The following is a 23,510-nucleotide window of genomic DNA, read 5'->3' as shown; positions in this document are numbered from 1 at the left end:
AACAAATGAACGAACGAACAAACAAACAAACAAACAAATAAATAGCAGTGCAGACTTACTAAATAGTTTGACAGTGTTGAGGGAATAGTTATAACCTCTGAATGGGGAAAATTTTATAATAATAATAATAATAATAATAATAATACTAATAATAACAACAACAATAACAACACCACCACCAACAATAACAATAACAACAAAACAAAATAATAATAATAATAATAATAATAATAATAATAATAATAATAATAATAATAATAATTTATTAGATTTGTATGCCGCCCCTCTCTTATAGCAAACTGCAGTCTTTCTTGCAATGAAGCACAATCCTTTTCTGCTCTGATTTCACTTGATCTTCTAGTAGCTTTCTTTTTCTAAAGTACCAACTCTGTTCACATAATACATTTAACCGAGTCATCAGTTAATCTTGCCACAGGTCCTTTTTTGGATTCTGGCAGTATAGAATGATTCTAACTAGGCCAAATGTTGATTACTAGGCCATATGGATACCCTGCTTCTTCTTCCCAACATGCCATAAAACAGCAGTGAGCTACGAGCCGAAACGCTGAATTGCGTTTGCCGCCAAGGTTCATCTATGGAGGAAGCAAAATTGCGCATGGAATTGCAGGTGTGCCCGTGTTTCAGTGAGGTTTTTGTGCTTCCACACATGCTGAAAAATGGGTGCACCTGCGGCTCCGTGCGTGATTTTGCTCCCTCCACAGGTGCAGCAGCAAAATCGTGCTGGTCCCGCAAGAACCTATGAGCAGCGGCGACAAGTGCAATTTAGCATTCCGGCTCATAGCCCACTGCTGCCATAAACCCTTGGAACAGGACAGTTCTGGCCAGGCTTCATTACATTGCCAGCTCCTTCCCCATATGTTATAAGGAACTTAGGAATGTTTACATTTCAAATTCTGTATTTATATTTACAGTAAGTCCAAATAGATTTTTCAGTTTCTGAACTGTATTTGTGTCAATATTTCTAAATTTAGTGCAAACTTGATTTATACAAAAAGATGGGTAAACATTTCATTATCCAGGAAAAATAACCACAACACTTTCTGAGGAAGCTACACCTTCCTTGCAGAAGCTCACAGCAAATCTAATCAACCTTATGACAAGCTATTTTGGAGACATGTCAAAACCAGCATTTTCCTGATAGCTTATGAAATATATGTTATGGTTTGGGAAATCCAGGAACCTCTGGAGTATTGGACTGAAAAGGGGAACATCCAAACAGTAGTAGTCAATGTTCTTTCCTGCTATATGTGAGAATTATAGATGTAAGGGCTATGTTAGATCATGACTTTAAAAATAGGGAAATTAAAAAGGGAAGTAGATAACTATGTTTTTTCTAGTTTTAATGTGTTCTATAATACTGTTGATGTTTTTGATAAAGACCAGGAGTCCCTCACCAGGCTGCATCGGTAGCACTAAAATTGAAAAGTCCATTAAGGTTATTGGAGAAATAGTAAGGGGCGTGCATAAGTGCACTTTTGTACCTAGTGTCCCTGTCCTACTGTCTTATTATCCTTTATATTACTATGTTCTACTTATGTTATGTTATGTTAATATGTACTATAATACTATACTTGTTTGACAAATAAATAAATAAAATAAAAATGTACAGCAGAATATCTGTCCCCATCAGATACCTTTATCTCCTATCTTTAAGAGGGATAACACTGGTTTTCTCTGAAACTCTTATATCAGAAAATGAGAATTCTACACATTTTTAAAAATTTGTCTGAATCTCCTAATTCCCTTTGTATCCGCCAACACTTCCACATTCCTAGCCATCTTGTCACTTAACCATCTAACTCAACTTTTTCCATCTCTCACACAACATTTAGCCTTTAGTAATTGGGCTAAACAAATTACTTTGTGCTCCAAAGATATCTGAATTTTGTAGTTCTTATCAGATTGTCAGAAGGCCCCTTGATGATTGTTTTTGAAAAATACATGACAGACCTGGTTCCTTTGTTTCTTGAGAAGCTAAACAGGGAGCTTTAGCTCAACTTTCCAAAGTTACAGACATGCTTCGGGATTGGCTCCCATGCCTAGATTGGGCTCTTGTCGCCTGACTTCTTACTCAAATGCTCTCAGCTGAGTCAGCCACTACTGTCTGGTAACTCCTAAGGATGGCAACTTGAAAGATTAGATCAGCTGAAGAGTTCAAGTTCATAACATTATTCCCCACATCACTCTCAGCTCTCTTTTGCATCTGTTATTTATCGGCAGAGCTATTTTTTTTAAAAAAAACACCCCATGGGTTCAATGCTCTTTAAGAAAAGCACAAGACGTAGCTTGAAAGTAACAGTCACAACAGAATGTTTGCATCAAGCAGGAATCTTAGCTTTGCCCCATCATTTTTTATTCTTCTCTCTGCACTTGCAACCAGATAACAGGGGCCCTTGACAAGTAAATACACCTGATGTTCCAAACACCTACCAAATGCATCTTTTGCAATGCACCCCTTGTTAAGAAGAGTGATAGATGTCAATTTTGGGCAAGTAATTACAGTGGAAAGGGGAAGCAGGATCCAAATGGGAAATACTCTCCTTTTCCAAATTTGGGCTGTAACAATTGTAGATAACATGGTTTCCATCAGGAAAGGGGCGGCTTATAAATTTGATAAATAAATAAATAAATATATCTGGTTGATGGCAATGTAAGGTACTTCCCCTCTGTTTATATTCTAGAAGGGAGATGGAATAGGATAGATCTGATGGAACTTAGACTCCTAACTTGGGAAAACACAATATGCCAGTGACAGGTTCATGACTATATTCAGTAACAAAGAAGACGGATATGGGCAGTGTATATATCTGTTCTATTTATCTGAACCTCAGATTCAGATATCTCTAAATTAGTGAGGTTTTACTTTAATTTGGAAAAGTGAAAAGACATTTAAAAACAGAATGTGCAACAGATTGTGCCCTTCAGCAGTTCCGCTATTGCCTAAGGTTTGCAATTTAATTATGAACAATTTATGCGACCATACTTTTCTTTTGGATCAAGGATTGGTGGCTAATAGTCCTAAAACAGAGTCTTAAAATTCATCAGATATCTTTCAAACTGTCCTGTGTTGCAATATTAATGATAAAATAATCTCACATTCCCTGCACATTAATTTATTAATTTATTAAATTTGTATGCCGCCCCTCTCCATAGACTCGGGGCGGCTCACAACAGTAATAGAAAAAAACAATGTACAATACAAATATAATAATTAAAACTAAAAACCCATAATTTAAAAAACATGCACACAACATACCACATTAATACAGAAAAGCTTAATTTTGCTGGAATTAGAAGAAACTGTTTAATGTATTCAGATTAGTAAGGAACTTTTCCTGATGTGCATGCTTGAATAGTTGGGGTTATAGTGAGATAAAATTTCATAATTTTACAAACCTTTTAGATGCAAATTATATAATGCAGTGGCCCACAACCTTTTGGGCACCAGGGATAGGATGTGTGGAGTGAGGATATTCTGCGGACCGGAGGGAGGGTGGTTTTGCATGCTGCCTGCATCTCACAGATGGGGTTTCACTTCTTTTTTTGTGGCCCAGTTTCTGGCATGTCACAGACTGGTGCCAGTTCACAGATCAGGGATTGGGCACCCCTGATCTCATGCACTGTTGATCAAGTTTCAAAACTTGCTTAAATTCTAAACATGTATTTTTCAAGATAATAATAAAGCAGCAAATCCTATACAATACATCACAAGTCATTGGTCTATGTCTCTTCCAGTATTAAACACTGAGCAGTTATTAGTAGATTGATGTTATTAGCAAGGTGGCAAAAAATAAAAGCCAGGTTACAGAAAATTACTGCTGATGTCAAGACTCTGTTTTCTGACTGATAATAACTGTCCCCATCTAAAATGTGGCTACAGCCAATTTATTTTGAAAACAATTATATTGTGTGCAATTTAATGCTGATTGCAAAGGCAGATGAATACATGTTGCAATAACTTTAATTTGTATGTCCTTTTTAGTGACATTTACTGTGCCTTTATTCCATCTTGGTTAGATTACTGTAACATATGTACTTGGGGTTGCCCTTGAAGCTGCTTAGAAACTGCAACTGCAATAAAATGCAGTGGATTGAATGTTGGTGGGTAAGAGAGAACTACTATACTAGATAAATATTATCCATGTGTTCTGAATACACTTCAAGGTGATAATTATTACCTATAAACTGTCTATGGCTTAAGTACATGAAGAACTACAGTATCTTTTCTAGAGAATCTTTCCATCTTGTCTGATTTCTATAGAAAAGGATTCTCTGGATTTAATACCCCCCAAATATATTTGCCTTGGACGGGAAATGAACACTCGGACACCAAGCTGGGTAAAATGGGTCACTTTATTAAATATTAACAGAAAGACCTGCAGGGGTCGCTAAATGGGGCGGAGTTTCCTGAACACAACATACTTGGGCAACTAAATGGGCGTTACTCCATGCCTGGTCAGGGTGAGGCGTGCCCCGCCTACTCCGACCCGGAAGCCACGCCCAGCATGTGGGAGGGCTCGCCTTGCATGACCCGGAACCGGAAATGACGTAGGTGAGCCCCAAGGGCACCCCCTTTACACCTCTCTGTCCGTGGAGGAAGCATGAGTTGTGCAATGGGGGTGCCAATCATCTTACAAAAGATGCCCAAAGGAGAACACACAGTTGCTACTGATACCCTTTCCGCCCCGTTTCTGCCATATAGTGTCCAAGAATATAAACATCAAATTGCTGAATCAGAACCTATTTACATACAGATGCACCCCGTAACCACAAATCCTTACCCTCGTCCAGGATGGAGTAGGCGAAAAACAATCCGTAGCAAATGCCTAAAGATTGCAAAAATTCCTACTCGGCCCCAACCAGGCGACCTATAAAAAACATCCTGGATTGAGCGGAGGGTGGGTGGGTGTCCGTTCTGCGGCGAGCTCGGGGGTGCAAAAGAAGCCGGGGGGAGGGGGCAAGCAAGCCCTGATAAAGGGCACACGCCCCGCCCCTCGGCTTTCCCAGAATGCCCGAGCGGCCGCTGATTGCTCTGGGGCGTTCCCGCGCTATCGCGGGGAATGCCCCACAGCTGATGGGGAGAACCGAGTTGCTTCCCGCCATTGGCAATTTTCGGCCCGGCGTTATTTCGCCTGGCCTTTCATTTGCCTTGGACGGGAAATGAACACTCGGACACCAAGCTGGGTAAAATGGGTCACTTTATTAAATATTAACAGAAAGACCTGCAGGGGTCGCTAAATGGGGCGGAGTTTCCTGAACACAACATACTTGGGCAACTAAATGGGCGTTACTCCATGCCTGGTCAGGGTGAGGCGTGCCCCGCCTACTCCGACCCGGAAGCCACGCCCAGCATGTGGGAGGGCTCGCCTTGCATGACCCGGAACCGGAAATGATGTAGGTGAGCCCCAAGGGCACCCCCTTTACACCTCTCTGTCCGTGGAGGAAGCATGAGTTGTGCAATGGGGGTGCCAATCATCTTACAAAAGATGCCCAAAGGAGAACACACAGTTGCTACTGATACCCTTTCCGCCCCGTTTCTGCCACAGCAGGGGGTCAGATCTCTATCTTGGCCCCCTGCTCCCCGCCTAAGCCTGCCCCAGCTCACGCAGGCACCACTGCAGGTCTGTGTAAAATTGCCACTCCTGACGTCTTCCTAAATTGACCCAGTGAAAGCTAGGGGGGGAGGTTTAAAAACACATGCCCGTGTGTCAGATCACTTTGCCTCCCCCTGCCATGTTAACCCATATCCTGGTCCCGTCAACAGCTGTTGGTGTGACGGCGACTCCGCATCCCCTCCATGTGGGGGTATCAGAACCACACACCAGAACCACACACCACGGCCGTAGGCCCCGTACGACCGGTGGTTCACCATGACATGACATCACTGTGCCAAGTCCTTCACCGACACCAGGTCGTTGCCACCAGTGTGCAACACCAACAATCTGTTCCATATGCTCTGCAAGCCCCGGGGGACTGCCATGACTTGACGCCACTGAGCCAAGTCCTTCACCACCACCAGGTCGTTGCCACCCGTGTGCAACACCAACAATCTGTTCCATATGCTCTGCAAGCCCCGGGGGACTGCCATGACTTGACGCCACTGAGCCAAGTCCTTCACCACCACCAGGTCGTTGCCACCCGTGTGCAACACCAACAATCTGTTCCATATGCTCTGCAAGCCCCGGGGGACTGCCATGACTTGACGCCACTGAGCCAAGTCCTTCACCATCACCAGGTCGTTGCCACCCGTGTGCAACACCAACAATCTGGGTCCGGCCCATCACTGCTCCCGACTTTTCACAACGGAAGAGACCCGTCTCAAACGAAGACCTCCGAGCTCAAGCCTTTCCTCTGAAGCCCCAGCGACTCAGCAACCTCCACATTCCTGAAGATAATGTTGCAGCTCAACGTTCAGCCACCAAGCCACGCTGTGGCTGCAGTTCACTACTGTGGGCAACGGAAGGGCAGCTCCTTCGCAGTTCGCACGTAACAAAGTGGAGCAGGGCCAGGACCTAGAGAAACGATAAGGATACAAAGACAGTGTTAGCCACCCGATCCCAAAAAACACTTGTACTCAGGTGCTCTGAATATACTTCATGAAAACCACTGACTTCCATTCGCCACTTTGCTGAGAACTTGTTGAAAACTGCATTCAGTATTGCTGAGGGAATACCACCCGATATCCTGCCAATCCTCCTGTGGAGGCCTGTCTTATGGTACCAAGGGCACTATTCCCTGGCTTCCTCGCTTTACTTGCACTGAGTACATCATACCCCAGCATATATCCTTGTTTGATATACCCGGCAGTGATCAAACCACCATCTGTGTTACTGGTCAGCCACCGTGCATAACCAACGCGGCTGCCGCATCCCCCATTTAACCTCGGTTTGCTGGCCCAGGGAACCTTGCATGATCCACTACTATGCGATCATGACAGCACTTTGCAGACCTACCATGTCCCCAAAGGCCCTTTTTTATGGCTGCCATGTGAAAAACAGCCTCGCCTCGTTGGGTGAGGATCTGGGTCTCATCCAATGCCCGCTGCCCCTGAAACTGGGTAATGTATAGCGGCTTACTAATGTCTCCCCAATCTGAGTCCTTTCCTTGGACCATCTCCTGATCATTCCCCTTATCTTCAAATAGTTTGACACCGAGGTCTTTTGTTAGGAGAGCTAAGTCCACCTGTTGCCCCTATGTGATGGCATGTAACCGTGTGGTGCAACCTGCACTCCTTTGCTTGAGCGATGGTGCCATCCACCAATTCTGGGTACCCTGCGCCCCAGCCTATGCCATGTGGCTGCCAATCGCCTGCCCATGCACACATACTCCCTGTTAACGGACTGGGCCTCCTGTTGCTGGCTCGCTTCACTCCACTGATGGGCCAGCTGTACACCCTAGTTGCAGTCCCCTGTTCCTGTATTCCTCTCAGGAAATCATAATACTCTTCCTCCAGCATTAAAATGCCAGGGAGATTAGCCAATATGCTCCGTGGCCTTGCCTGCTCACCCAGGGAGTAAAATAATTGCAAGAAATTTATGAAGATAAGCAAAGGCCCATGCCAATGCTTTCTTTATCGTTAGCGCATGGATTAGCTTTACCAACATGACTTCATCAATATAACCATAATATTAATGGTACCATCCTGACACCACGACTTCAATATTGTTTATGATAATAACATTTTCTGAATTATCCATTAAAACAATTAATATAATGCTTAATACTTATATTAAGCTTAAAATCAACTCAATCGTGAATTTGATTCAGATGACCTCAATGCTTAGCGTTCTTGCAAGCCCCCCCATTCCGGTAAGTGACTATACCATTTCTTATGAACAAACTAAAGGGGCTGAGATGAGCCGCCTAATTTATTTATTTATTTGATTTTTATGCCGCCCTTCTCCTTAGACTCATGGCGGCTTACTACATGTTAGCAATAGCACTTTTAACAAAGCTAGGCTATTGCCCCCACAATCCGGTTCCTCATTGTTTTACTCATGAGAGGATTAGCCAGAATTTGGGAGATTTCCAACCTTCAGCATGGTAATGACATGGGTATCTGCAGGCTGTAGTTATGGTATTAATAGTATCTTTCCGTTTTGCTTGTACAGAAAAGGGGGGCCTGCTACCAACTGCCCCGTACTGTTGTAGCCTTCAGTACAATAACTTCACATTTGGAAATGTGGCAAAATTCAGAATATTAGTAGCACCATTCCGGGAGACATAAAGACTTCTATGCGCAACTGCTCCAGGATCCGGCACATCGTGAAAATAATAATAATAATAATAATAATAATAATAATAATAATAATAATAATAAAATACCACAGGAGCAAGCACATAAAAAAAAACCTTGTTACCAAGTAACCCTTTAGCGCAATACATCACTAGTTAAGTATGGCCATAAAATTAACAAAGATAATTCCTCAGGGCATATTTGACCAGGAGGATTGCCATTAAGCCAACTTGGAAGTGAAGAGGAAAACATACAAAAATAAACCTCCAGCCTGATAACATGTATATAATCTCAACAAAAAGCTTTAATAAGCAAATTTTACTATGTAAGGTGTAGAACATAGCTCACTATGTTACACATGCTATAACAGTTTATATTAACACTGTCAACCCTTATTAAAGCGTGAGGGCAATTATTTATTTATTTATTTTAAATTGAGGGTAAGGGAGCCACATGAGGCTATATTTACTTACCGCCCAATAACCTAATTGCTATTTTCAATGTGGTAAAGAAACATATGCCAGACCTGTCTGCCAATCCGCTTCTTAGGTCCCCATTCCACAGTGCTTCAAAGAAAAGCCAAGATATATTTCTGCACAGTGCTCTCGGCGGGAGATCCTTACATAGGAAGAAACAAATCCTTTGTATTCAGCAGCGCTGTTCCAAATGAAGTGCAGAGATTTATAATGTTTGATAAAAGTGTAATACCGATTAACGGCCTCCCAAGTAGCAGAAAACCGTCATTTGTTGTAATGTTTCTTCTAAACCTGCTTATGAGCAGAAGCCAAGGTTTTAACTGCAAAGTTGCTGTCAGAAGCCAGCTAAGTCCCTTGAAGCCATGATGGACAAAAGGGGCCAAGGTCTATAGTAATGCTACAGTCTTTTGATCACTACAAGCCATTCTCACTGACAAAGCAGTCTTTCCATAGGTCCAGTTGCTCCAACACCACCTAACCTGGTTTCATGGCTACTATCCCTGATTGTTATTGTCCCTCTTGTGATAAAATGCCCTAGGAGGGCGCCATTGTCTACCGGGTATGAAAGAACTGTTATCAAATGGTAGTGAGACCGGGCTGATGAAAAGCATTTCAAATATGAAATTTTTAATCCTCATACCATTTCTATGTCCACCACATTATGGTTCAATTATATGTCTCGTTTTAACCAATGCTCATAACCTAGTGGCTTGTTTGGCCTACCCCAATATTTAACTGGCGTACAGGAGCCTTATTTCTCCAAATTTGTGTACGCTAAGAATTGCCTTAAGGGGATGCTTGCATTGCCCTGTGGAATTGGTGGGGCGGGCAGGGGGGGGGGAGTCCCCCCCCCGCTGTAATATCACAACCCATGTGTTGTGACTCCCAGTAAATCAGTTTAATTTCAAATTATTTCATTTTAAGCTCACTCAATTCAAATATACTAACTTAATAAATTAAACCATTCTTATAATTCATTAAGCACAATCCATTCCCATATCCTGACTTAATAACCTAAATCATTTTATTTATTTTTTTGGACTCACTTTATGTTCAACCAATTCCCATATAATCGTTTCAATAAATTAGCTCATTTTAATTCATTCCTCTTATGATCAATTCATTCAAGTATACTAGCCTGAATTAAATTAGATCATTTTGATTCATTTATTTTAAGTTCAATCAATTCAAGTCTATTGACTTAAATCCATAAAATCATTTTAATAATTCAATTCGAGCTCAATCAATTCTACTATACTGACATAATAAATAAATCAGTTTACCAATCAGTTTATGCTAGACCCCTTCAAGTATACAGTTTAAATAAATTAAATCATTTTAACATTCATCTTCAGCTCAATCCACTCAAGTATACTGACTTAAATAAATTAGATCATTTTGATTCATTCATTTTAAGCTCAATCGATTCAAGCCTACTGACTTAAATCTATTAAATCATTTTAATAATAATTTTATGGCATACTTGTTATGACTGACCATCTAAAATAGCACCAAACAAATGAGTTTATTCCATACCTCATCAAATAATCTCCCTAATGAAGTAAATAGTCTGAAGAGAAATCATGACTTGCCCAGAGTTGCCCCAGTGAGATGGGCAATATATAGAATGTAATGTATATAGAATCCTCTATCCACCTGACATAAGAGTAGAGCTCTTTATATCCTGCTTAACATGAAGCAATACTCCAAGATGCCAAAATTGATGCCCCAACCATATTAGCAATATATTATTCAAGTTGAATAATCACGAAGTTTAGCTATTTTAGCACAATGTATTATCTGGCGGTGTGGATATACCCACATGATTGCAGCTCTTAAAACAACAATAGATTCTCTCCCCCCACCCGCCATCCAAATATATACATATATATATATTTCTTAAATAAACCAGTGGGGGGGGGGGCAACAGATAAAACTTGTCCTCTGAGAATGTGCACTTCAGCAAAGGGGAACATTTGCAAATCCTTCAATCTGCATCTCTCCTGTCCTCTCCCATCTCCATCGGATCTCTAGCTTGACACTCCAATGAAAGTGAGAAATCCACCGCGTATCTTGCATCCAGTGTAAGCAATGTTTTTACCTACACTCCAGAAGGGGGGGGCGGCATGCCCAAGGCAGACCCCCGCCCCCCGTCCCCACGAAAGGAAACTCTGGCGCGGCGCGCCATGCCGGGAACAGAGCACGTGCGAGTAGCCCGCCACGTTGTACAAACCCCGGCGCCGCGCAAAGCGTCATGACCCCGAAATCGGCGGCAAAACAAACCACGTGGAGGAAGGGAGAAAGGCCTCTCCGCTGCTGTCGCCCACTCCCTAGCGCTCGCCCAGGCCGCCCCGCACCGAAACGCTCCAAGCGCGTAGCCAGCTGGGCCGTCAGGGCCCTGGATCACCTGCCCGGCGGAACACAGGCCCCGAACCACGAACCCAGCAGGCAAGCCGTTAAAGCCCCTGCGCACTCCGCCGCCACATACACAAGGTTGGGGGGGGGTGCCGACCCGCGCCAGCCATCTGACCACCTCCCCCCTTTCCCAAGCAAGCAAACCGGGCGGGAGAAAGGTGAATGTTCGAAGTTCTTGTAGGCGCCGTCCTGCGCGCTGCCGGCAATGAAGGAGAGGTGATCCAACGAAGGATCCGTTCTGCGGCGAGCTCGGGGGTGCAAAAGAAGCCGGGGGGAGGGGGCAAGCAAGCCCTGATAAAGGGCACACGCCCCGCCCCTCGGCTTTCCCAGAATGCCCGAGCGGCCGCTGATTGCTCTGGGGCGTTCCCGCGCTATCGCGGGGAACGCCCCACAGCTGATGGGGAGAACCGAGTTGCTTCCCGCCATTGGCAATTTTCGGCCCGGCGTTATTTCGCCTGGCCTTTCATATTTAAGGGAATATAGACCCAGAAAGGAGCCTTTTCTATGCAAGCCCCATATTTATGAAATATTGTGCCCCCTAATGTATGTAGGACTCGTTCAGTCCTGCCAAAAGTTCTAACCTTTTAGTAGAGTGCATAACTGCAGTGTTAGAGTGTAATAAATGCATGGACACTGTTCTAATCCAATTTGTTTTATTAGGAATCGGGTGATAACAGTAACAAAATAACTAGAACAAGTAGATCCAAAGTATAGCAAGAAGAATGTGGGCTCGCGGCTGTGCTATCCATTTTAAAACTTTTCCCGCTAGAGGCGCGGCTTGACAGCCTCTTGAATTTCCCAGCCACAGTTTATTATGCATATTAACTCATTTCCTTAAACTATTTACATATTCTATTTACCTACACAACATGCAGCATGGTCTGTTTGTTTTACAACTTATAAGAAATAAGTAAAACTCAACAGTTTTATATGAAGATTCAAATAGGTCTGAATATTAAATGTTTTGGAGAAATGGAATCTTATGCATAATCTAGATAAACATGGAGTGACAAAAATTCCTGTACAGAAATATATAATTTGGAACTTAACTACTAGAAAATGTGCCATCAGGTTACAGAGCTAATGTGTGAGTTCACAGTTGTCCAGCACATGTTTTACTTTGTCAAGGAATTCAGAAGGGAAGTCAATGAAATAACAGTTGCATTGATGCTAACTGCAGCTTATATACCAATAAAATTGCAAAAAGATATGAATTCAGTTAGGGAATTGTTTGAACTATAGCTCTAATTACAGCACAATCATAACAGAACTTCAAAATATTCAATGGGGTTCTAAAAAAATCAAGTCAGGATATGTTATGATTATTACTTTCAAATGGTTTTTCCTATCATATCAAATCCAAGTAAAATTAAAGGACAGTTTTACTTGCTTAGTGTTCTAGGAGCTCCCATTTCATGTCTAAGACCATTTCTCCACCTATTGATTTATAGCACCATCTAGGCATATCTGAGATGATATAAAGCTTGTTAAAGTGATGGTTAGAGAGTTCCAGAAAATGCTATTTGATACTAGCAGACTTTCTAACCCATGACAGTGTAACATTTAGCTGAATGTATTATGTAGAATCATGAGGGGATTAAAAGAATCAAGCCAAATTAAGATAGTCAACCTGGTGTATACCCTTTCCAAAGCTGATTAAGATTCCACCTGTTTCAAGACTGCAACTTTCAGAATTCCTTCAATAGATGTATTCAGTGCATTGGATTTTATCAAAACGGAAACTAATATGCACACTACTGTATTTGATTTAGGTAGCTTTGCTTTTAAAATTCTACTCAATCACGGATGAGTTTAGAAATAAACTATATGATTTTCTTCTAGTTAACTGAACCTACAAGAACAGGTCAAAACCTGAATCATGCTTTCCTCAATTCCTTCAGAAAGAAAAAGATGCATATATTATATGTCACCACCCATAATACTGTCCATTATTATAAAAATACTTGTTCTAATACATCGTTAGAACAATGAAAGAAAAATCCCTTAGCATTTATTTCCATGGAAACAGAAATTACTCAGGAAATGTACTGTGCAGTATTCAAACTACTGCAGACTTTATGCCACATTTCTTTGCAATAACGATTTAATTTAATACTATAGATATGGTGTGAACCTCTACTGACCTCAGTTAAGGAAAATGAATTATTGTAAATATTAGATGATAATTGTGACAACCATCCTTTGTAAAGCTGATTGCTTTCTATTAGTCACAGATGGAAGTGAAAATCTTTTCAATGGGAGATACAATCAAGAGATGGTGAACTCTAAGGGAAGTTCATCTACAAACTACATTAGTGTAATCTGAAGTACAGCTTGTTTGGAAATGTTTCCAGTGGGAACCATGCACTACTCACAAGGTGATACAAGGAAAGAATGAATTTCATGTCAGAAATAGTTTCTACACATGTTCTATTAACAAAGTCTAATCCTGAAAGTTGACTAGAATAATAAAGTGTCTTAGATTGTACAAGCCCACAAAAAGTCCTGTGAATGCTTTGGAAATACTAAATTTCTCTAGTTTTCAGAAGCAATGGAGAAAATTATTTGTCCATTAAAAGATGGCCCTGAGTTTAAGTATAGAGATGATCCCACAACTCATTTGCAAAAATAAAAGAAAAGAAAAATTCATCTGAACCAGAGATGGGTTCCTACTGGTGCGGTCCAGAGCGCCACAATGGTATGGACCCACTGATGCAATTTTTGGTAATTTTTTTCCCAGCGTCTCCATGTCGGAAGAAGCCCTCTCACCCGCCCTTGTCTTAATGCTGACCTTTATTCTTTGTCTGAAGTGCAGCTGAGAAGCTCTTTCTCAGGAGACACTGGAAAAAAATTGCAGAAAATTGCATCATCAGTGTGGTCATACTGGGGCGTCGCTCTAGACTGCACTGGTAGGAACCCATCACTGATCTATACTATAAACTGCATTAAGAGAAATTGCTCCAACCCCAAAAAACTTTGCTCACGGCCTGACCTATCCATTCTACAACGAATCCACTCCCACGAACTCCGGACAGAACTAAAAAAACATCAAGACCAAGGACATACTGACCTATATATACATTGACTACTACACCGACTACATCAAAACTAAGATGTGCAATCCATCTTTCAACATTCAACCCCTCCATCACCCAAAGCCATCCTAACATTCAACCCACCTTCACCCATCACCCAATTTCCCATCATCAAAACCATCTAATTCAACTTCAACCAAAACCAATCCCACATCAACCAATATTAGGTATTCATGCCTTTTACTTCCTCAGTATTAACTACTGCTTATTTTAAATGCAAATGAATGAATGAATGAATGCAAGAAGCATCGTAAACAAAATACCTGAACTCCTTCTCTAACTAAAACCTGCTAATTTTGACATTATATTTGTCTGCAAGACATAGCTATATGCATCCCTCCCCAACTCCATTACCAGAGCAAGATAGTATCATGTTTACCAGTCTGATTGTGAAACCTGCAGAGGAGGTGAAGTTGCCATCTTCTATAAAAATATCACTAAACCTAAAAAATATCCAAGTTAGACATAACTTTTTCATGTATTTGATTTGATTTGTTGTATTCTGTTTAATTAATGTTATGATTATTTGCCACCCAGAGTCTCCAATTTGAGTTGGAAGCTAAAATGGATGCATAGATGGATGATGGATAGGTGTGTAATTTCAAAATTGCATACATATAAAAATCCTATCAGGCTAAGGATTAGGCAGAGAGTGGGGGAGCAGTCTTCTATATTCAGCTTCAACAAACTCAAAATATATCTTCAGCAGTTCAATCCACAGCGTATTTATCTGGAAGTATTGTTAGATTCTCAGAATGATATTCTCATTGTTCAGATCAGATTTTTTTTTTGCTCCATCGTTGCTGCAATTATTTTGAAAATATGCAAAGAAGTCTGCTAATTAAAGCCAGTGAGTATGTAGTTTTAATGAACACTTTTTCTTCATCTCACCAATGTCTGCACCACACATTTCTGAAACAAGCCACATTACAGTATGAAATTGTGTGATACCCATTTCACTGTGTATATCCTAAAGCTTAAGACATTTAATCTTTATGCCACCATTTCTGTAATCAAAATATTGGGTATGAAGCAAAAAAATAATAATTCATAGCACCATGTTTGCTGCTACCTACAGCCACACTCCAAAGTGGTCGATGAATATGAGATCACTTTTTAAACCATTAACTTGTCTACAACTTATTATTATGAACTATTCTAAGTTCCTAGCTCCTTGGCCAACAAATTGTTCAAGTGATATAATAGAAGGGCCTATTAGCTATAAATGCCTTTCCATGAACATTAAAGTGCTAATTAAATAGAACAGCATTTCATAGGCTACTTTGTTTACATAATTGAGCAAGCTATTACTGTAATATTGGAGTTAAACTGAAATATCTTGAGAAAAAAAGTTCTTAATGTTGTGGTTAGCTCTGGCCCACTTCCTGCCCCAAGCAATGTGGAGGTGGATGTGGGGAAGACATCCACATGCAGCAGGCCTGTTTTGCTTCCAGTAGAATCTGTCTCCTCTGACCAAGGAAGCATGAGTGACAGGGAAGAGGGGAGTTTGGCAGGCAGCCCAGGAGGAGATCAATCATCAGTATCATCCCTGGATTCTGAACAAGAATTAACAACACATCCATGCATGCATAGAGTGATGCATAGGAGACAACAACTGAAGGATTATTACAAGAGAAAATGAGGCCACCTGTGGTTGGGTGGGGCTGCTGTAATTAGTGCTACAGATAAAAGTGCAGCCTGATGTGTTAGCCTCATGGCAGTTTATCTGATTCATTGTTTCATCAAGATCATGGTTTTTTGCTGTTCAGGATTGTGTGTGTGGACTCTCTGGGCTTTAGAATTGGACTCAATTTCCCAGGGTGAGCAATTGGATTGCATTTCACCTGTGCCTTGTGTGTACCAGAAAATCCCTTTGACATTTAAAAAGGGAGCTGTTTCTGTTTTTCTGTTTATAAAAACTTTTGGGTTTTCCTTTTATCGTGTGGTGTGTGTCTTCCTGGACTAATTACCCTGTAATTACGGGCAGTTGAAACACACCGGCAGAACACTTAAATTGGCAACTGATTTCTTTTCTGTTTTAGAGTTGAAGAAGCAATTATATTGTATATGTTAATGTAACTTTAATATGGTAACTGCTATGTCTTCCTACTCTACCATTGCTTGATTTGTTCAATCATGTTTGATTCAAACAGCTAATATTCCAACCTAAATTAATATCAGTATAAAATTTTGTAAAAAAAATTGGTACTTTTGCCCAATTCTTGATTGTGAGGCAGGAAAAGCTAAGTCATAATGCAATGTAATGTATAAGTGATTTAATACATTATGCAGATAAAGCCACTGCACTTTATTCCATGACTTAGTAGTAAGTTACATGTACACAGGGTGAGATATTTTTAAAGCTGAGTTACACTTTTCTTCAACTGTCTAAAACTAATGAAAATGGAAAACCTGAAGTTGTAAATTTCTTGTCTTCAGAAATAGGCATGAATGAGAATTTTTTTTCAGCTGGAATAAAACTAATCTGCATTTTCTATCTCTTGCTGAAATTGCTGGAGATTTACTCTGAAGTTATCGATATAAATAAGATACAACTCACATTTAGATTCCAAATGTCTAAAAGCTATCCTTGAGTACTTGGACTGAAAATAGAACAGAATAGAATCTATCACTGATATGACACCAAATCTTATGAAGCATCATAAGATCAATCGGTGAGCTTTTGTATTGAAATTTAGTAATCAAGGCCAAATATATGTATTCTGTAGCTTGGAATATGGAAATAATTTTTTCACTGGCCTCTGAAAACAGAAGAAGACACATATGATCTGATTGAATTCTGTCAGCAGGGGAAAAGAGCTTGCTTTGCCTGAAAACTCAGAAAAAAAGCACCAATGGTACAGGACTACAGAAAAGAAGAGAACAGGTAGAAAAAAGAATCCAAAGATTTTCATGTCCAAATTCATTCCAATTTTTTGTAAACTCTTGTGTACACTCTTGTACAGTATACAAACATCAGAGAAAGGGAAAGAATCCAATTTGAAGTTGGTTGTTTCTATGCTTATTCATACTATGTAAAGGATCTTTTGGAAGATGAGTCATAATTCTCACTGATATTTCTTACCTTGTTTGGTCAGAAGAAGAAATGTAACATCAGTACATGATGAAATCCATAGATACTGGGTGAAATGTTGTAGTTGAAGATAAAATGTACAAAATGAAAGGGGCAGAGTGGCTGCTATCTGGGTACAGTGCGATTGAGACATTGAAGCCAACAGAAGGGTAGCTTTGAAAAAAAATGACACCCCACTTTTTTAGAGAGACAGAAGCATCTCAGATCTTGACACTTCTACATACCTCATTTCTCTTCTTTCCACCCTGAAATTTATGACAAAGTCTGCTTTACATTCACCCTTAGCCACTAGAATCTGATAATAACCATCTCATGGACAATAGAAGAAAGTATGTAGATGGCACTTCCCTTTCCCATAGTTTCCTTGGGGTGGATCAGTTTACTCTCTGAATTATGGACATTCCATGCCTCTTTATGGCAGCTGTTTAGTTGGCAGTGATCAGGTTTGAAAGAGAGCAGCTGTGCCATTGCTGAGTGGAAAGATGAAGAACTACATACATGATATAGTTTTCGTTTCAAATCCAATAGATAGGTGGGATATACAGTGGTACCTCTACTTAAGAACGCCTCTAATTAAGACATTTTCTAGATAAGAACCAGGTGCTCAAGATTTTTTTGCTTCTACTTAAGAACCATTTTCTACTTAAGAACCCTAGCCCAAAAAATTTCCCAAGAAATGTGAGAGCGGCACAAAGGCCTGGCCAGTTTCCTGCCATTCCCCCTTTAATCCTAGCCACCACGGACTTTTCTGGGCTGCTAGAGGAGCCTTTCAGTGGTGCTTAAGGAGGCTTTGGCAGCCCAGAGTGAATGGAGCGTTTTCTTTCTCTTGGCGCTTGGAGAGGGAATAAAACACTTCACTGTGGCGACTCCTTCATGCTGCCTCCCATACATCCGGCACGAGGTTGCCTCCCGGAGCGTCTGGGCGCGGAAAGGCAAAAGAGCACACTCACCTCACCTTCTTCCTTCGGCAGTGACTGTCCTCCTCTTCTTCCTCCTCCTCCCACCCAAATTCCGAGCTTTTATTTCTTTCCTAATGGGTTTGCATGCATTATTTGCTTTTACATTGATTCCTATGGGAAAAATTGCTTCTACTTAAGAACGTTTCCACTTAAGTTCACGGAATGAACTAAATTCTTAAGTAGAGGTACCACTGACTGTATAGTCAGTCCTTTATCGCAGGCAGATCACTTTCTGGTAAACTTGAAATTGGTGGCATCATTGACCTCTGGACATTGGAAATCTACTTATGATGATCTATCTAGGATCCTATCAAGGATTGCTCAATTGTGCATAAGTGTACCATTGTGCCTACCATCCCTGTCCTACTGTCCTATTTGTCTTCTTTTATCATTACTTTCTATTTTATGTTTATATAAACTACTATCCTATGCCTGATTGATAAACAAAAAACAAAAAAAAACAAAAAAAAACAAAAAATAAACAAAAAATAAACAAATAAATAATCTTTTTGAGGGTACTTGGGGATTTTCCTAGTGATTCTGTCATGTACCACTGAATGCTGACTGATGCCATTGTTTGAGGTGTCCCATAACTATTGTGAATGAACAATATAGCAATACAGTAGTACTTCTACTTAAGAACGCCTCTACTTAAGAACATTTCTAGATAAGAACCAAGTGTTCAGGATTTTTTTTGCCTCTTAAGAACCATTTTCTACTTCCCCTTACCTCACCTTCTTCCTTTGGCAGCAACTGTCCTCCTCCTCTTCTTCCTTCTCCTTCTCCCACCCAGATTCCAAGCTTTTATTTCTTTCCTAATGGGTTTGCACACATTATTTGCTTTTACGTTGATTCCTATGGGAAAATTGCTTCTACTTACTAACTTTTCTACTTAAGAACCTGGTCACAGAATGAATTAAGTTCTTAAGTAGAGGTACCACTGTATTTGTCCAGGTTGCTGTGACACACTTCCAAAATTACCAGACTTAGAATTATTCTTCTGTTGTAGAGTCTGAAAGTATAGATAAGATCCTTAGTAGCACGTATACTATCACCTGATCCATATTCTAACTGGCTTCTTTGAGTAATTAAATTGTGAGTACTCAGTTGGATTTAAGAAGCAACAAATACTTCTTTGAGGCAGGTATTATACCTCTTACCTGAAAAAGATAGATGATTTCTACCTGGTATCTGATCTTTCTATCTTGGAAAACTCTTTGAGCTGCAAAGAGTTCTTGGTTATCTGGATCCCTTTCAGTCTGGTTTCAGCTCTAGTATGGATCTGAAACTGCATTCTGAGGATGAAGGGGGAATGCGGCTCCAGCTATGTTGTATCTTTCAGCATTCTTTGATTCCATTGATAACGGTATCCTTCGAGACCACCTGCAGGACTTGATTGATTTCCTGAGCAGGCAGCTCCAGGTATTACTAGAAAATGAATAATGAAACAGGAAGCACAATGTATGTTCTTAACTGGTACCTGGAGATGCAATGAATCAGACAAATTAAGCCCTGACAATACCAGTTGCCCAAATATCATTATGCTTTAAAATGGCCTTTTGGGAATGGCTCTTGATGGAATTGAACTTCCTCTGAAAAGGTAGGCCCACAGTTCGAGGTTCTATAGAACTGGTAGTGGAAATTTTCCTCTGCTCGCTGAACCGACAGTGAGGGTTGGCTGGACATGCCCCTGAATTGGCTATCTTGATGGCGCCATAGGTGCTGCCATCTTGTTTTTTGTTTCTGTGCATGTGCAGAAGCTGGGTTTTTAGCACTGCCCCTGTGTGCGTGTGTGGCACGTGAAGAAGTGAACTGGCAGTGAGGTAAGCCAGAACCCACCCTTGATCCCGACTTATCTTTGTTTAGCAGGTGAAGCGGATTTCATAAGAAAGCTCCCCCCACCCCGGTATTCCAGTTTGAAATTATCTACCCCCATCTTATGGATTGCCTCCATAATATTTGAGTTGCAAAGATAGTGAATGAGCTACCATTTCAATGACTTTTGCCACTAGAATTGGATGCTTTATGGTGTTTAGTTGTTTTCAATTTATTGTTTTTCTGTATACACCATATTTGTTTTAATTGGAGCTAGCCAGATTTTGTAGAATTAGATAGATAATTTATAGTTATATATAAATTATGCATAAGCAATTCATATCCTAATGTGCAACATGATAACAACTTGGAATATTATTTGAAAGCTGAATTACATTAAAGCTTAACATTGCCTTTCTAAACATAATTTTTAAATGTTTTATGTAGAAAAACTGTTTCTCCAACTTATCTAAAATAAAAGCAGTTGGCAAGCCTCAGATCTTAAGTTTATGTTCTTCAGAAATAAATGCATAGGTAAGAAATGTCATTTCCACGAAATCAATATTAATCTGCAGGGTTTAATTCCAACGCAAATCTTTGGAAATACAGTAATTTTGAAAGAAGGCACTGAAATCACTCCACTTCAATTCCAAAGTTTTAGAAATCAGATGTGACTACTTGAACTGAAAAAAAAAATGGAATACTGCTAGTTCAAATTGTCTTGATAAAAACAGTAACAATAATGTTGACTCTGCTGCATTCATTGTACTGTAAATCATATTTTTGCAAGGGATTAAATAGACACAAATCTCTGCCAAAGAATCATTTCAAGTACAAGCATCCAACGCAGATGGATTAGCAAAGGTATTCTACACAATTCACTCTTACAAATTTTAGTTATCTAGGTCATTGTGTTTATAATAAAATAGCACAGGGTTATTAAATATGAAAATAAATCACTTCATGATCTAACGTGAGTTCAGCAATGCAGTTATGTTAGGCCTCAACAATTTGAATTGGTAAAGCCATCATTTCAGACAAACAAAGGTTTCCAATTATTTTTGGGACTATCTGTATTTACAAATTCTTTCCAAAAATCCTGTCCATCATATGATAATTTTTTAAAAGGGAAGTTCCTTCTGTTTTGTTATTTTCAGATTAAAACCTTTTATAGCATTGGTCTCAGATGTCTTTTGCTGCATTTCTGAGATAGCAGTTCTTTTTGTCTCTATTGTTGCTTATTGTCCAAATAATATAGCCTGGCAGTCTGTTTTTCCATCCATATCTTGAGATCCTTGTAAATTGAGATCCCTCTAATCTCTTCTGGGCTGATTAGCAACTGCTCTGTGGGAGTTGAGGCAGGGAAATGCAATTGGCAAGACCTAGCAACCTGAAAATTTGGGGGGGGGGTACATTTCAGTGGGGACACAAATTTGATTAGAATAGCGGCGCCGGACTTACCCGGCAGCAGGCTTTGCTGGAGGGACCGGGAGACACCGGACCCTCATGGCGGCCGCCATCTTGGATCCCGAGCGAAGTCTCGCGAGGCGAGACTTCGCTCGGGAGTTCGGGCCTGACTGGCCCGGCTGCTGATTGGTCCGGGCGGGGCCTGCTTGCCCTATATAAGGGCGAGCAGGCCCGGGGCTCAGCCTTTTCGCCCGGACAGCAGCCACGAGCAGACACCCGCCCGCCCTCCCTATTTTGCAGTGTGCTTAGGGGTCGCCCTTAGGGGGCCGAATGGGAATTTTTTGCAGTTCTGCCTCTTAACCGGGCTGTTTTTTCGCCCATTCCACACTGAGGAGATGGATGTGCGGTTAGGGGGTGCTTGCATTTATTAGGTTAATTGGCTTACCTTTGGTCATTTGGGTAGGCAGGTTAGGGGCGGAAAACTGGGGGGTGGTTTAGCAACCGCGCGTTCTCCCTTGGGCATCTTTGGGGATGATTGACAGGTTCTCCGCAAGCTCATGGAGGGAGCGACTGCCTGAGCAGCTGGGGGGAACCTGTCTTTGGGTCCTGCACCTTTAATTCCCGGATTCGGGTTAGCCGGTGGGACCCCCCTCATGCAAAGCATGGCAGGGTCGCAGGTGATGGAGTGGTCCCTCACCTGGACTTGCATCGAGATACGCCCATGAGTTGCCCAGGAAGTTTTTGTCTTAACGTCATTTCCGCCCCGGAAGTATTTGTTTGACCCTGCAGGTCCATAGTTGATTATGCTAATATATGCAAATTTAATGAATAAATTATGCAAATTTATGTTAATTAAAATGACCCAGTTTAAATCCAGCTCTTGTGTCCGTGTCGTTACTCCGTCTCTCCAGCAATATAAAATCTGTCTAAAACGAGATTAAGCCCATCCTACTATATCATTGCCCCGAATATCGGTGATTCTTTACATAACATACATCAAAACAAAACATCACTAATGAAATAATGGTAAGTCATGCTTCATATCATTAAAACAAGACAGCTACTTATAGCTAAAGGACTTAAAAACTGAAAGGTATCCATGGATTTTAAACAATTTCTTATATGGAGAAACTGCTAAAGATGATTAATGTTTACCTAGAAACCATCTAAATAATTGTTTATTCAATTATAATACCTTTATAAAATCAAGAGCACTGGGCTTATTTTGTTGGTTATGAAAGAAATACATTATAAGTATTGTATTATAGGACCCGATTTAGGGTAGTGTTTAAAAATACTGCACTAGAAACTAGGAGAGGATGAGTTCTATGTAGCAGACTTGGAAGCTGACTAGTGAACTTTGGCCCAATTACTCTCTCGTTGCCTGAGAAAAAAGACAATGGCAAACCATTTCAAAAATTGCGGTCAAGAAAAATACATGGGTATATGCAGTTGCCATGAGTCAAAACTGATATGAAAGCAAAGCAGCTCAACCCTTTTCTTTTACCTGATGTGCTGCATAGATATGTTTATAATGAATATTTCATTCATCTGTATTCAGAAATTTGTGTCAACTGTTATATCCCTCATATTACAAATATCATTTGGGCATGGTGGAAGTTAAAATGATGTTACTGACAAAGAAAAAAAAATCAATACTGTATAGCCAGAGCCTAAAAAATTCACAAATACAAAACCCATCAAATTGAAGGTGGCTTCAAGTAAATAGCTTTCAACTGTTTGGAATGTTGTTGAAATATGATGCTATGAAGCTTGAGCAAAAATGCCGAAAGCTTGGAGTAGTATGAAATATTTGAACTCTGACGGTTTTTCATAGCTGCATGTAGGTCAATCCAAAGCCATTTTATTTGGGATGTTTGGCCAGCCAGACTTTATACTATTCTACTATGCATTTTCTACTGTGGGAAAATGGGAGGGCATATTGTATGAGGTTATTAGTAAGTAGCCATAACAAATTATTTCTAGAAAGCC

Source organism: Erythrolamprus reginae, chromosome 6 (assembly GCF_031021105.1).
Source record: "Erythrolamprus reginae isolate rEryReg1 chromosome 6, rEryReg1.hap1, whole genome shotgun sequence".
Taxonomy (NCBI): Eukaryota; Metazoa; Chordata; class Lepidosauria; order Squamata; family Dipsadidae; genus Erythrolamprus; species Erythrolamprus reginae.
This window is presented reverse-complemented; position numbering follows the sequence as displayed.